This window comes from Sapajus apella, unplaced genomic scaffold, assembly GCF_009761245.1.
Source record: "Sapajus apella isolate SASKATOON/1434 unplaced genomic scaffold, GSC_monkey_1.0 scaffold34, whole genome shotgun sequence".
In the NCBI taxonomy this organism is placed as follows: Eukaryota; Metazoa; Chordata; class Mammalia; order Primates; family Cebidae; genus Sapajus; species Sapajus apella.
Genome location: NW_022436974.1, coordinates 18,290,911 through 18,306,929, shown reverse-complemented (window position 1 = coordinate 18,306,929; position 16,019 = coordinate 18,290,911). Strand labels below are relative to the sequence as shown.

At 41.0% G+C, this 16,019-nt stretch overlaps 1 protein-coding gene and 1 long non-coding RNA gene across 5 annotated transcripts in view; one reads left to right on the top strand and one right to left on the bottom strand.

Annotated features, from left to right (window-relative positions):
• The window catches only part of RAB30 (RAB30, member RAS oncogene family), a 99,930-nt gene extending 93,455 nt beyond the window's left edge, over positions 1 to 6,475 (bottom strand). Inside the window, exon 1 of one of the 2 annotated variants that reach the window (XM_032295882.1) lies at positions 6,252 to 6,475. The gene's annotated coding sequence lies outside the window, so the exon portion shown is untranslated. Of the gene's footprint in view, positions 1 to 5,892; positions 6,157 to 6,251 lie in introns of those variants that run through there. The other variant, XM_032295884.1, reaches the window with a different exon arrangement.
• Positions 6,476 to 6,629: 154 nt separating this feature from the next.
• LOC116563254 overlaps positions 6,630 to 16,019 on the top strand; it is a 19,778-nt gene continuing 10,388 nt past the window's right edge. For all 3 annotated transcript variants that reach the window (XR_004274308.1, XR_004274307.1, XR_004274306.1), the window contains exon 1: positions 6,630 to 7,254. This is a non-coding gene — a long non-coding RNA (uncharacterized LOC116563254). The remainder of the gene's footprint in view (positions 7,255 to 16,019) is intronic.

Sequence of the window (16,019 nt, the reverse complement as noted above, 5' to 3'; positions counted from 1 at the left end):
TAGGCAACATAGTGAGATTGTGTCTCTACGAAATCTTTTTTTAATTAGCCAGGCATGATGGTGCACACCTGTGGTCCCAACTACTCAGGAGGCTGAGATGGGAGGATCCCTTGAGCCCAGGCAGTAGAGAGAGGCTGCAGTGAGCTGTGATCATGCCACTGCACTCCAGCCTGGGCAACAGAGTGAGACTCTGTCTCAAAGATAGATAGATAGATAGATAGATAGATAGATAGATAGATAGAGACAGACAGGGTCTCACTATGTTGCCCAGGGTAGTCTTGGACTCCTGGGCTCAAGTAATCTTCCTGCCATGGCCTCCCAAAGTGCTAGAATTCCAGATGTGAGCTACTGTGCCCAGCCCCATGGTTAGATTTAAGTTAAGCATTTCTGGCAAAAATTCTACATCAGTGATGTTGTGTACTTCCCATTGAATCAGTTTATGTGGTTACACTAAGTTACCTTTTTCCTCATTTTGTCACTGTGGATACTAAACAAGCATAACCCAATAAATAAACTGTTTAAAATGATAAATAACATTAAAAACAGCTACCATGAGCACCAGCTATACCAGGCATAGTGTCAGACATTTAAAGCACATGACCTCATCATGTAAACCTCACAACAATCTTACAAAAAAACAGAGGCTCAAAGAGATTAAGTAATTTGCTCAAAGACACACACATACTGATAAAAAAAAAATGTGCACGTACATATGAACTCCAGCACATAAACATGCACATGTATACAATTTAACATGATCTCAAAGGTTCATGGTCTTCCTGAGGACCTTTCAGGGATGAATTAAGAACTGCTGTGTTAGGCTAATCTTGAGGAGGCCTACCTAGTTCTCAAAAGTTGGCTTCCTGGTTCTTAAAAAAAAAAAAAAAGTTGGCTTCCTATAGAGAAAAAACTAAAAATAAATTAACTGTGGTCCATATTAAATTCCTCCATACTTGGAAATGCTCTTTTTTGCAGATGGATCACATTTCCCCACAGCCAAGAAAATAGGGCAATGGTTCCCTAAATTATTACACTATTCTGATATTTCATTTCTGCAACAAAATGAGAAAAAGACGATGTAAAGAATTTTTCATAAAGCTAAATATATTTTCTATGAGATAAAAGTGAGAAGGCATTTTTAATTTACTATAGAAAAATACTATTGTTCACAGTACGCTCAATTTTATTTTTTGTAATTTTACTTATCTATATAATTCAAAGGTCTGAGACACATTGATTTAGGGAACTCTATGCAATTAGAACAATTTTTTTAGAAACTAACTTGAATAAAGGAAGTTCAGCCGAAAAAAAAACAGATCTCAAATATTTCTGAATTTCCCTAAAAGTCATCACAAAATATCTCAAAGGCTGAAGGTGTCAAGAATACTTTTTTTTTTTTAGAGACAGAGTCTCACTCTGTTGCCCAGGCTGCAGTACAACGGCACAATCTCGGCTCACTGCAACTTCCACCTCCCAGGTTGAAGTGACTCTCCTGCCTCAGCCTCCTGAGTAGGTAGGACCCCAGGCCTGCACCACTATACCCAGCTAATTTTGAATTTTTAGTAGAGATGGGGTTTCACCATGTTGACCAGGCTGGTCTCAAACTCCTGATCTCAGGTGATCTGCACATGTCAAGCCACCCAAAGTACTGGGATTACAGCCACTGCGCACGGCCTAGAATACATTTTAGTGGGTCTCTTAAAAGCATTTTACATTTGGCATCTGTATTATTACTCTGAGTCTTCTTCCAGTGTGTTAATATTTTCTGCTTTTGAATAAATCCTTAGTGACTTAGGTTAATTCACTCACCCAACAAACATTTAGAGTCTCTAATTTGTGTGAGGCATTCTATTAGGTGCCTGGAAACATAGACTGGAGAGATTTTGCTTGCCTTCATGCCTAGACTCAAAGGTGTGGACGCCTCCGTAATCCCTCACCGCCACCCTCCAGTCTAGTATTGCCAAAGTACCTTCTTGTATGTGATTATTTATGTTTGTCTCCCTCACCTGAGTGAATTCCTCCAAAGCAAACAGTATCTTATTCAATGTTGTTTTCCTAGCATGGTGCATAGAAAACTGTTATAATAAATAAGTAAATTGAGTATACTGTTGTTTTCCATACTAGGGATCAGTATCAATTTGTGGAATACATACATTTTACAGATCAGGAAACTAAAGCTCAGAAAAGAATGTGGTATGTCCAACATCACACAGCTAATAAGTAGTGCCCAGTGTAAGAAAGCCTCATCCAGAGCTCTCTTCTACTCCACCATGCCACATCCTACACATGGACAGGAAGAGTGAAAGATCTTAGATGTCTTCCAAAGGTCCTCCCTTCTGGAAAACAAAATAACCTGGTTCCCATTCAGTGTTCCCTTTCTCTGAAAATGTCATCCCCAGTTGCTCAAGAAAAAAAAAAAACTCAAGTCATTTAATGACTCCCATTTCTCCCTATGCCCCCATCCTGTCAATCAACAAATCTTATCAATTACAATTTTCAAACTTAAGGTGTCAGCTGGGCGTGGTGGCTCATGCCTGTAATCCCAGCACTTTGGGAGGCTGAGCCGGGTGGCTCACCTGAGGTGAGGAGTTCGAGACCAGCCCAGCAAATATGGTGAAACTCCATCTCTACTAAAAATACAAAAGTTCACTGGGCATAGTGGCGGGTGCCTGGAATTCCAGGTACTCAGGAGACTGAGGCAGGAGAATCACTTGAACCGGGGAGGTGGAGGTTGCAGTGAGCCGAGATGGAGCCACTGCACTCCAGCCTGGACAACAAAAGCAAAACTCTGTCTCAAAACAAAACAAAACTTAGTGTCTCTCCAGTCTCTTCCATTTTCTCTAAACCTTCTGTCACCACCCTAGATCTAAGCACCATCATCCCTCATATAGACAACAAAAATTATTTGCTACGTGCTGTCTATATAGTCACTCTGGCCAAGTCTTTCCTTCAATCTCCTCCACTTAACAGGCAGGGTAATATTTTAATATCATCCTACATATGCTGTTCACCTAGTTTATTAAAGCTGGGCTAGGTTCTCATTACTCAGGATAAAGACCAAAATTCACCTGTAGCTCAGACTACTGCCTACTCTCTAGCCTCTGCCCACCTCTCCAGCCTCATTCTTCTTCATTCTAGTCTTTCTTCTCTTGCTCTGTCTCTGACTAACCTCCTTTCAAATCCTCATGTTCACTACTCTTCCCTTTGAACTTTGAACATGAAGTTCCCTCTGCCAGAAATCTTCTTTATTCCACTATGAGCATCTCCCACTGCCATCCTGAATTACTACTTCCGCTTACCGTCCAAGTCTCTTGAAGTGTCACTTCCTATAGGAAACCTTTCCTGATAACCCCAGACAAAGGGGAAGTACCATGTCAGGTACTCCTACCCAACCCTTTTGGAAATGGCATTCAACACACTTGCAATTATTTATTAAGTATATCCCCTATTAGAATATAAGCTCCATGAGGTCAGGGGAAGCATTTCTTTTCACTGATGTATCCACAGTGCTTAGCACATGGTAGCTGCTCAATCAGTGTAAGTTGTCAGAATAATAGGTTGGAGCCAGATTATAGAGTGCTATAACATCAGTAAACCAAAGGGCAATGATCATTATCCCCTTGCAAATAAGTAAACTGAAGCAGAAAGAAATGAATAGTTATTCAAGGTCACAGAGACAGCAGTGATGGGGCCAAATCTAATGCTGCATTCAGCCTATTTCTCCTTAGAACAATAAAAGAAACCTTGGTAGGTAAGGAAGTATTTCAGAAGAAGAAAATTAGGAATGAGAAGGTGGTGCATAAAAAGTCTAAGAGGACAGCTTCTGAATCTGCCTGTCATACTAGTTGCCTCCAGATGGATAGCAGTTAGACTTTCCACACCTAGAGAAGTACTGCTGTTATGTAAACAAATATAACAAACTTCTATGGCCCACAAGGGAGAAGAGGGGGGGGGGGGGGGGTTGGGGGGGGGGGGCGCGAGGAACTGTTGTTCTCCACGTATCTTCAAAAAACCAAATGGGCAGTTTGGCCACCTGGATTGCTCCTCAGCAATCCACAGGGAACAGGAAGGAAGGGGGGGTGGGGGGGAAGAACAGCCTTCCCACTACCAGCTGGAGCAAGGATAAGGGGAAAAAAAATGCATTATATAAGGCAAGCCATTTGAAGACTACTTACTCCTTGGGAATTATGAGAACATTTCATGTAGAGCATTTAAAAACCTTGCTAACTCATAGGCTGTTCTTAATACAGGTGCCAGTGAAAGGAAAAGTGGCATGAGCCCAACTGCAGCATATCATTGTTCACATGCTGCTGGGGCTAAATTATGTCTGTCACAGAAACCACAAACCAGACCAGGGGTCAGGCTCATTGCTGCTCATCCTGCCAAGCACAGACCGCAAGAAAAAGAAAAGGTAAAGAAATCCTCTTCAAAGAGGACTCTGAAAAAAATATTCACACAGTCTACATCCACCCAGGAGTTCCTAGGTGAGGTGGAGGAGGAGCAAGGAGGGTGTTCCAAGATTGGAGAGAGATGGAGAGAAACAGATGTGATATGATGGTGATAAGGGAGAGATTTTGAAACTGAAAGGATAAATGTAAACTGCAAATGGAGAGATAGGGAAAGAAACAGAATTTCAAGAGATGTGGGGGTGGGAGGGATAAAGGAAAGTACAGAAGAGAAGGGTAGGGTGTCCAGAAAAGAAGAGGGTCATCAAAAGACAGACGGAGAGGCAAAGGCTGACTGTTGATCTTTTCCCAAATTCAAAAGCTGCTCATTGGCATCCCAATAAATCACTCTACTACAAAGCTCATACAATGAACTGTCCTTTGCATTCAGCATCAAGCAGCTTTTAACGAAATATCACACAGCTACAACTTTGGAGACCTAAGGATCTTAATTTAAAATGAACAAAATTGGCTCAGCAGCAGAAGACAGCCAGTAAAGACTTTCCCCCATGTCTGACTCAGCTATGAAAAGGTTTAGCATTCTAGAGTTAAGCAAATTCTCTGGCATTTCTCCTTCTTTTGACATTCCAAGAGGGGGTGTGGTTGACCCCAGGTCCATTCATTTCCAAGGTTGTAGATCTTCCAGCTAAGACTGGCCCCATCTGTTGTGAAGCCAGCCAGCTGTTTATCTCAAAGTAACATATTTATTGCCCTAATCATCCCTATAACTCTTACAGGAGCATCATGTAAGTTAGAATGCTTTCTGTCCTGTTAAACAACAGTTCGTTTAAAAAAAAAAAAAAAAAAAAAAAGGCAACAACAACAATAACAACAACAAAAAAAACTATGCTCCTTGGTTTCCCTAACCAAGATCACTCTTCCCATGGGCACTTTTCAGTAATGGCAAATGAAGGTTAACAGCGCTTCTAACTTTGCCTTTCTCTAATGTGTTAAAATGAACCCGGTTTCCCTAATCGATCTCTTGAAACCGTTATTTATGAGTAGTGACTATGCCTCAGGAAACAGCAGCTCATTATGGTACCGTTGTCAGTGGCAAAAAGCCTATCCAATGTAATTTAAAACACACAAGCACAAATCTGTCGGCTCCACTTCCAAACACTCTTGAATCCAGCAGTCGGAGAACGGAAAACACTTAACAAAAACGCTGCTTCCAGCAGCCTCAGAGAATCTTCGTCAGACACGTGAAATGTTTCTGACTGGCACGGAGTGCACCATTAAAGGACACTGTCACCTCAAATCAGCAGAAAAGGCGAGACAAACGACATAGACATACACACAAAATAAATCCTACAAAACTTGAGCACGTTCATCTTAAAAATTAATAACGTGTGCTCGTCCAAGCGACACACAAATTTTCTAAAGTAATGCGACCACATTAAATCACTGTCTCCATTTCTCCCCACGCATCACCCCTTCCCACTCAAACCTCAGCTCTCGGGCCGTGTGTGACAGGACTGCAGTCCCCCACCTCTGCCTTCCTCTGATTTTCCAAGAGCACTCCCCAACATCCTTCCCAGCCCAGCCCCCTCTTCCCGACTCAAAAAGGTTGAGAGGAGTTGCGACTAGGGAATTGGCAGGCACCCGTCCTTTGGCGGGGGAAGGTTGCTGGAGTTGTTCTTTGCAGTGACCCAAATTGCACAGAGCTTTTCCCCTCAGCAGCGCCCGCGAGCATCTCCCCAATCCCCCCCACCTCACCACCGCTCACAGCTTCGCAAAAGAAAGCCTTGAGAACTAAGCGGGAGGAATAACTTGGTAAAAGCTTGTGAAAAAATCACTTCAACTCACCTGGTTTGGGATTTTTCTCCCCACCCCAGGCATAAACAGAAATGATGTGCGAATGAGTCACGCACGCAACGGAAGGTCTGCGATGTCCTGAGTCCAAGGGCTGGAGTCAGTCCCTGCCCTGGTGCTGCTGCTACTCTTAGCTTAGCTGGAGCGAGCGGCAATCGCAAGCCCAGCGGCAGGGGGTGGAGAGACCGTAGCACAATGAATGCAGTGAGGCTTTTGCAATGACATCATCCCTCTGTCCAAACGTCCCCAATAGCCATGCTCGAATGCGGTGCTTTCTGGGAGCTGTAGTCTTCTTAAGTCCTGGCAGGATACCGAGGCCATCGCTGGAACTACAATGCCCAAAATTCTCCAAGTCAGACGCGCCCAGAGCGAAGGAGCAAAGGGGACTCGGCCGCCATGTTAGGAGTACTGGGAAGATTCCTCGGAGCCAGGCAGAGGTTTTAGGGGTGCTCGGGAGTTGCGTGGTGGTTCAGTAGGGATGGTGAGGTGGAGGACGAGCTGGTCGGATAGCTGCGGGCATAAACCTGGGAACCTGAGGGTGGAGGCCGTGCTGGGGGTTGGTGTAGGGCGGGACTGACTAGAAGCGGTATCCACAGGCCCAGTGAGCCTCGGTCTCAGTTCCTGAAGGTGTTTCCTGGGGCCCTACGCTTCCTTCTCAGTTTTTTAGCTAAGAGGTTGAAAGAGTCGGTTTACTTCTGGGCTTGGAGTATCTTAGATCGGTTAACAGTACAGTTGAGAGAGTTGGTGTTTTTGTTGAGGTGCGGGGACCATAGGCGGCGACCCTCGCCTTTATTCTGAGAAGCCCACTTACACCCACAGAGTTGTGCTCGTCCTCCCAAATGCATTTCTGTTTTGCCGTTTGTTTTCCAACCCTCCTTCCCTCTCCCCAAGATTTCAGATTCACTGATTTGTCATACAGGCATGATTAGCAAAGGCGTCCGAAGAAATCGTTGTTGGAAGGTAGCCAAGCTGGAAAGACGTTGGTTTGGCCCTGCGAGTAAGAAAAGAGAAAGCGCAGCCTAAAGGAGTAACACTAGATGCAGTGGCTCATACCTTTAATCTCAGCACTTTGGGGACGGAGGCGGGGGGATTGCTTGATCCTAGGAGTTCAAGCCCAGCCTGGGCAACATAGGGAGACACCGTACCAACTCTACAAAAACATTAAACAAAAAAATTAGCTGGGCATGGTGTCGCACCCCTGTAGTCCCAGCTGCACTAGAGGCTGTGGTAGGAGGATTACTTGAGCCCGGGAGGTTGAGGCTGCAGTCAGCCTCTATCATGCCACTGTGCTCCAGCCTGGGCGATAGAGCCTGTCTTAGAAAAGTGGGGAGAGGTGAGATATTATTGATGATACACCTGCTGACGTCTGACAATAGGTTCCAGAGTAACATGGGTCATGGATAAATTTTTTTAAAACTAAGTAACTGAAACCAAAGTTACTTGTCTTTTGAGTGATTTTGCGCAGTCTCAAATGAACTGTACTTTTTTCTTGTGTCACTGAAACAATGCTGTGTGTTCTTTCTCAGAGTCTGTCTACACTATGACAACATGGGAAATTTCTTTTCCTCCTGAAAGTGTCTGATGTGTTAAAAAATACTGATAAACTTTTTGCTCTTTCCTCCCTTTTGCACATTATTCTGAAACAAAATTAACTAGTTACTTTGGGTTATTGAAGATATGCACTTCCCCTCTATGTTAGAAGTGAATAAAATTAAAAATAGATCCTCATATCAAAGAAAGTCTAGACAGAATAATTTAAAATTACCAAAACACCTTTGAAAAATGATCTTATATGTCATGTTTCTGGGAACAAGTCAAGATGCATGGGTTTGTTTGATTTTTAAGCAAAAGTAGTATGTGTTGTCATCCATGAATACAACAATGAAAAAGGCTCTTGTCATACAAAGTTTTTGTTATTCAGAAACATTTCTCTAAGTAATAATGGTAAGTATAGGAAAAGGAACAATATGCTATTGTAATGTTGTAAGCTTAATAGAAATTTACATTTAGGCTTAATTTCAAGCTCTTCAATTATTTTATTTTCTTCATACGAACTGTGGCTTTGTTATATGTTCAGTTATTTTTAGTGGCTGGTGATTCAAGTGTCTTCTCGTGTTTTATGTAAACTTATGAATCTTGTTCATTTTATAATATATTTATTATTATATTTATAATTTATTTAAGCCATAACCTTGTCAGTTCGAATTATATGGAAGACAAATTGTAGGGTAAAAGAGCAACAAATTAGTCAAAAGCCTTGTCTGTGAGCTGGGCATGGTAGTGCATGCCTGTAGGCTTAGCTACTTGGAAGGCTGAGGCAGGAGGATCACTTGATTCCATTAGTTTGAGGCTGCAGTGAAGTATGATTGTGTCACTGCACTCCAATCTGGGCAACAGTGAGACCATGTCTGTTTTTTAAAAAAAGAAATCTTGTGTGTGAAAAGTAATACCTATAGAATACAATGATTTCTATAATTTGTCTTGTGTTTGGGTAGTTTGAAGTTTTTCTATCTTTATATCTAATGGACTTCTACCCCACTCTTTAGAAATTTGATTTACAAAATTAATATTTGAGGAGTTGAGGAGGCCAGCTTTTGAAAAAATAACCTCAGTGTCCCAGAGAAACACCGCAGGTTAGGAAAACATTGTTAAAGTGTAATTAGCAATATCTAGAGGAGATAAAGCTTTTCATCTCTCAAAAGAGAATTAGGGCCAGGCACGGTGGTTGACATCTGTAATGCTAGCATTTTGGGAGGCCAAAGTAGGCAGATCACTTGGGGCCAGGAGCAAGACTAGCCTGGCCAACATGGCAACACTGCTTCTCTTCAAAAAATAGAAAAGTTAGATGGTATTATAAGCACAAGCCACCACATCTGTCTAACATTTTTACTTTCAGTTAACAATACTCCGGAAACTAAAAAGTGTGTTTTCTAGTCTTGGTGACCCAACTTGAGTTTGAAACAAATTTACATAATTTTAGTTGCTTAATATGCTGCTGAAGATAAATGCGGTAAATATCCCAAGGTCAAGATTTGAAATTTAAATTTTCATAGTAGTGATTAACAGGAAGAGAAAATTCTCATTATTTTATTTCTCAATTTTTAACAGGTTTTTTTTTGTTGTTGTTGTTTTTGTTTTTACTATCTCCAGTAATGGGTATAAGCAAAACAGGTGTGTATAATTAAGGGAACACTAGAAACCTTTTTTTTTTTTTTTTTTTTGGAAACAAAGTCTCCCAAGTAGCTGGGATTACAGGCATGTGCCACCATGCCTGGCTAATTTTTGTATTTTTAGTAGAAATGGGGTTTCACCATATTGGTCAGCCTAGTCTTGAACTCCTGACCTCGTGATCGGCCCACCTAGACCTCCCAAAGTGCTGGGATTACAGGTGGGAGCCACCACACCTGGCTGAAAATATTTCTTTGCAAGAATAAATATATGAAGATGAACTTATCAAGTGTAAATATGTTCATGAATATAGCCACTGAAGGAAATTCAAATATGCAGAGATATTCAGCTGTGTGCAATTATGTAAGTAGGTACATATTTATGAAGCTTAATTTGATGTAGAATCTGAGGGTTCTGCTTATAAACTTGTTTAAAGGTTCATCAAAATCACCCTCTTACACCTAACTCCTGATTTCATGAATATAGCACACAGGTGCTTATCAAACAATACCATGGGGACTTGAGCTGCTCCAGCACCAGAAGATAAAATTTAGTATCTATGATCCTTAGATAGCTAAGTGATGCTTTTTTTTTTTTAAAAGACTAAGCCAAAATAAAACAGCTTTCCTCCTTCCCTGCCCTCTCTGACCTAACTTTTAGCCATTTTATTTATTTGAGTTAGGGTCTAACCGTGTGGAGTTCACAGGCATGATCATAGCAAATGACAGCTGCAGAATCCTGGGCTCAAGCGATCCTGCCTCAGCCGCTGAAGTAACTAGGACTGCAGGCGTGTACTGGGGCTTCTAGCCATATATGCAGTATTAAATGACAACTTCTATAGTTTCTTAGTACTTGTCCCTGTAGAACTGCACAGTGTGTATTCTCTCGGCTCAATTATTAGCATATGTAGAACTGTTTCCTTGTGAATGTTTTGTGTTTTATATAAGGAAACCAGGAAAACCTAAATTTTTAAACATGCCAAAATTAAAACAACTGAAGTATTTTGCTTTTGCCTTTAAGTAGTAATGTATAGAAGCATACTATTGCAGATACACTTAGCTTTCACTGCAGTTACAGTATTGCAGCTAACTAGCATGTTCCGTATGTGTTACCTAAATGACCTATACTGGTCGTGTGCTATTTCTATGGAATACTAACAGTAGTATGGTACATTTATGCAGTCTCAACAGTTTAAAGTATTATTTTGGTGATAAACTGCTTACATTCATTTGTTTTTACATTTGGCAATCTAAATGCAAGAGTCTCCATTTCAGCTCTGTTTACTCTGTATATCTTTAATGTTGGGCATTATGCCTCGTTCTTGAGTTTCAGTCCTATGACTGTTCCATTTTCAGTATTCATGTTTATGTGTCTTTCTAAAATTGTTTTGCTTCTGTTTCTTGCTGCTTCTGAGACAATTTATGGGCAAATTTTGTTGCTTTTCAACTGCCAGTGTATTTCCCTGTGAGGAGTTGCTGGATTGTCTCATTTTCCAGATAAACTGAATTAATATAGTAGTGAGGAGAAGTGAATGAATGGGAATGAGAAAAGAAGTGGGTACTGAAAGTAAACTTCTTTTAAGAAGTTTGGCTCTGAAAAAGGCAAGAAATAATGGATTAGAGAGGGCAGGATTGTAAGTATTTGTTTAAGGTGGTAGAATAGGCATAAGCATATTTAAATTTCCCTACTTGGGGGTAAAATCATACTGTTCTCAGTTCAGTCCGATAACTTTTTAAAGGAACTTGAGGACACACAGTTCTGTCCTGCCCTGAAATCCAGCCAGGAGGAAGGAAGAGCTCTGAAGTAATTTTTAAACCTTTTTCTACATAATAATTGATTTTCATTTGATTATTTTTCTTTCCCATAGTTCCTGTTTGCCAAGTTTTTCATAGCTGTTTAACCAAACTTCTACTCCCAAGAATGGTGGATATTTATGATTCTGATTCCAAAAACACATGGCAGTGATCACTCTCAGCTTCTTTTGAGAAAACTTGGTTTGCTTTTCACACCTATGTCATTAATAACCCCCTTGCCAAACCTAACTAGGATCCTCACCACCACTATTAGAGAAAACTGATGCTTGGTTGAACCAGGATGTCAAATGTGAACAGAATTTGTCTGTGTTGTTGCCCAGCTATGTTTATCAATATATATTACTTAGAGGAACAGAAATCTGAGATAATTGAATTCATTAGATTACTTATGTGAAGACGGTTTAATTGTATAAATACAGAAAAATGCACAAGGAAAGGAAAGAAACTAACACCTTAAGACAACAAGGCCCTCCATAAAAAGTAACCCAATTCTGACAATTAGGAACTAACATCCATTAGCTGAAGTCCTTCTCATTACCCAATAACATAAGTAAGCTGCTTTCTGTCTTGAGAGATTTAACTGACAGAATAAATGGAAAGAAGTTAGTACAAGGAGCAGTTGGCCAAGTGTGGTGTCTCACACTAATAACCCCAGCACTTTGAGGGGCTAAGGCAGGCGAATCACTTGAGGTCAGTTTTCAAGACCAGCCTGGCCAACATGGTGGAAACCTATCTCTACTAAAAATGCAAAAATTAGCAGGACTTGGTGGTGGGTGCCTGTAATCCCAGCTACTCAGGAAGCTGAGGCAGGAGAATCACTGGAACCTGGGGGCAGAGGTTGCAGTGAGCCGAGATTGCACTACTGCACCCCACCCTGGGACAAGGCTCCATCTCAAAAAAAAAAAAAAAAAAACCATGGTAACCTGTGCCTGTAGTGTTAGCTACTCAGGAGGCTGAGGCAGGGGGATCACTTGAGCCCAGGAGTAGTAGGTTGCAGTGAGCCATGATGGTGCCATTGTGTCCAGCCTGGGTAAGAGAGTAAGACCCTGTCTCAGTAAAAAGAAGTAACCAAGACAGGCAAGGATTCAGTATAATAAAAGCAAAACTCAAAAGAAGTTTCATTGCTAGAACCTGGCACTGTAACCCGGTATGCGCAGATGTGATCTAATTTGCTCTCATGAGATGTGCACCAGAAGGGATAAGCTGAGCCATTTCAAAGAAAAGACAAAATGTGACTTGCCAGTTCCGTTACTCTGCCATAAGTTAACACATTTTGAACTACAGTTAAGAGCAGGTCCTATACATCCAGCGTGACTTCCAAAACCTCAAAAATTTAGGCTAAAACGTAATTTTGTGTCCAACCCCGTCCCTGTTCCTGGTGAGTGTAAAAACTTTGGGGCTAGCAATCTCCTGCCTCTGGAGAGAGGGAGAGATACAAAAATAATGTTTAATGGTAATTGTTTATTGTCATGGGCCCATATTATACCCAGATTTAGAGAACTATTTGACACACCTGTAACCTAATGTTAATTGTTAACTTATCTGCTCAGTCAGATAAGAGGTGAAACTTCATACAGGTCCATTTAATGCGCCTAAACCTAAGTGGAAACACAAAAGCTATGTATAGTCTCTTGTTGCTTGGGATAACACTAAATTTTTAGAGTATAGCTTGGTACTGTGGTAGACTTCATTTAAAATCATTCATACGGTGTTTATCCTGTTATACATTGCGATTAATAAAGCCACTTAAGATCGTTATAATTATGGAAAGTTGGTTTAGTCATTAAGAGCTTGGGTTTAGTAACAAAAATCTTGAGTTTGACGCTAATTACATGATTTTGAGCATATTCATCATTCTCAGATTGAATAAAAAAGAATTAAGAAAAAACATGAGGCCAGGCGTGGTGGCTCAAGCCTATAATCCCAGCACTTTGGGAGGCCAAGGCAGGTGGCTCACAAGATCAAGAGATCAAGACCATCCTGGCCAACATGATGAAACCCAGTCTCTACTAAAAATACGAAAAAAATTAGCTGGGTGTGGTAGTGTGCTGTAGTCCCAGCTACCTGGGCGGTGGAGGTTGCAGTGAGTCGAGATCATGCCACTGCACTCCAGCCTGGTGCCTGGCAACAGAGCAAGACTGTCTCAAAAAAACAAAACAAAAAAAATACATGAAAATGCTTAATAAGTACTCAGAAAGGTAGTATTGTGTAGTGACTTAGAATGTAAACTTCAGAGCCAGTTAGCCAGGATGGACATCACGCTTCTGCCAGTCATGATTGACTATAAGCAAGTTACGTAACGCTGCTTCAGTTTTGTCTGTGAAGTAGGGATAAAACCTTCCTGTTAAGTTCTATCACATGTGAGATCACTGTTTGAGGCCCAAAAAAAAATTTTTTTAAACTAGGATTCAGTGAAAATACATCTCAAAAAATTAAAACATTCTTTATCATGAGAAGTATGATTTTCTGTACCTTAGGTGTTATAAAGCAATGTCCCCTCAGTTTTAACTTAACCAAAATACTTACCTTAGTAAGTGATGCTATATATACCAAATATTTATGTATGTATATAAACTTCCAACAAACTGTCTGCTTCTATCACTGACCCTTTAAAAATTGAAATAAGGTGAGTATTATCTGAGTAATATAACCATTTTCAAGATTTGGTCTGCAAATACCTGAAGTTCAAGCTCTGTGGCCCACTTAAAAACTGTTAGAACTGTAAGTACTCCGAAGGCATAGCTAAGAATTGCTTTAGAGTCAGGCGTGGGTTCTGAATTCTTGTTCTGATAGCAACTATAATGTCTGCTTCTGCAAATTGAGGTTTTGAAACTGTTTTCTTATCTTTAAAAAGAGGTAACATTTAACACAGCACCAAATACAAAGTTTTCCTTAATAGTTCTGTAACATGGTCTGGAAAATTCCGTCATCAGAATTTCCTGGGATATATGCTAAATGCAGATTCTGATGTCCCAACCAGAATATAGTGCTTAAACATCTGAGGATAAGTTCTGGGAATCTGCATTTTTTTCTATAAAATGTATGTATTAGAGTTCCCTAGAGGGACAGAACTAATAAGATACATACATATATATATAAGATATATATATATATATATATATATATACACACGCACACACACATACATATGTATATGTGTGTGTGTACAAAGGGGAGTTTATTAAGTATTAAAAGATCACAAGGTCCTACAATAGGCTGTCTGCAAGCTTGAGGAGCAAGGAGAACCAGTCTGAGTCTGAAGACAAGAACTTGGAATCCAGTGTTTGAGGGCAGGAAGCATCTAGCATAGGAGAAAGATGTAGGCTGGGAGGCTAGGCCAATCTCGCCTTTCCATGTTTTTCTGCCTGCTTTATATTCGCTGGCAGCTGTTTAGATTGTGCCCACCAGATTAAGGGTGGGCCTCTATTCCCCAGCCCACTGACTGAAATGTTAATCTCCTTTGGCACCACCCTCAAAGACACCCAGGATCAGTGCTTTGCATCCTTCAATCAAGTTGACACTCAGTATCACAATGTATGATTTTTTAAATCTGCATTTTTAATAAGCTACCAGGTAAATTTTCCACCTAATTTAATCCCTAATTTGAAAGCACCAAGGTAAACAACTTTCCAAAGTTAGTATTCTAAATGAAGGCTCCTTCTTTGTGTTTTTCTACCTAAATTGCTGTTCTTTACGTTGTGCTCCCGTATGCCTTATTCATGTTGCAATTCCAAGACAGAGATGCCAAAATTTTGATTGTTTTCTTGTACATAGTTATTCAGCAAAGAGGCCAGGTGTGGTGTCTCATGCCTGTAGTACCAACACTTTGGGAAGCCAGTGTGGAAGGGTTGTCTAAGCCCAGGAGTTTGAGGCCATGCCTGGACAACATGGTGAGAGGCTGTCTCAAAAATACATTTTTAGGCCAGGTGTGGCAGCTCACACCTGTAATCCGAGCACTTTGGGAGGCTAAGGTAGGTGGATTGCTTGAGCTCAGGAGTTTCGAGATCAGCCTGGGCAACATGGCAAAAGCTTGTCTCTAACAAAACTACACACACACAAAAAAAAAAATTAGCCAGGCATGGTTGCGTGTGCCTAAGGTCCTAGCTATTGGGAAGTCTGAAGTGGGAGGATCACTTGAGTACAGGAGGCGGAGGTTGCAGTAAGCCAAGAGCATGCCAGTGCACTCCAGCCTTGGTGACAGTTAGACCGTGTCTCAAAAAATGTATTTTAAGATAGTTTTAAAATGATATTCAGTGAAGAATATAGTCCAGCCACATGAGCAAGTATTGCTTACATAGAAAGATGTATAATAAAGTTATTTTAGGGAAATAAACTATATATGATCTATTCCATGTTTAATCTAAAGCAGGGATAGCCAATCTTCTGGCTTCTTTGTGCTACATTGGAAGAATTGTCTTGGTCCACACATAAAATACACTAACACTAGTGATAGCTGGTGAGCTTTAAAAAAAAAACCACAGGCCGTGCGCGGTGGCTCACGCCTGTAATCCCAGCACTTTGGGAGGCCGAGGCGGGTGGATCACGAGGTCAAGAGATCGAGACCATCCTGGTCAACATGGTGAAACCCTGTCTCTACTAAAACTACAAAAAATTAGCTGGGCATGGTGGCACGTGCCTGTAATCCCAGCTACTCAGGAGGCTGAGGCAGGAGAATTGCCTGAACCTAGGAGGCGGAGGTTGCGGTGAGCCGAGATCGCGCCATTGCACTCCAGCCTGGGTAACAAGAGTGAAACTCTGTCTCAAAAAAAAAAAAAAAAAA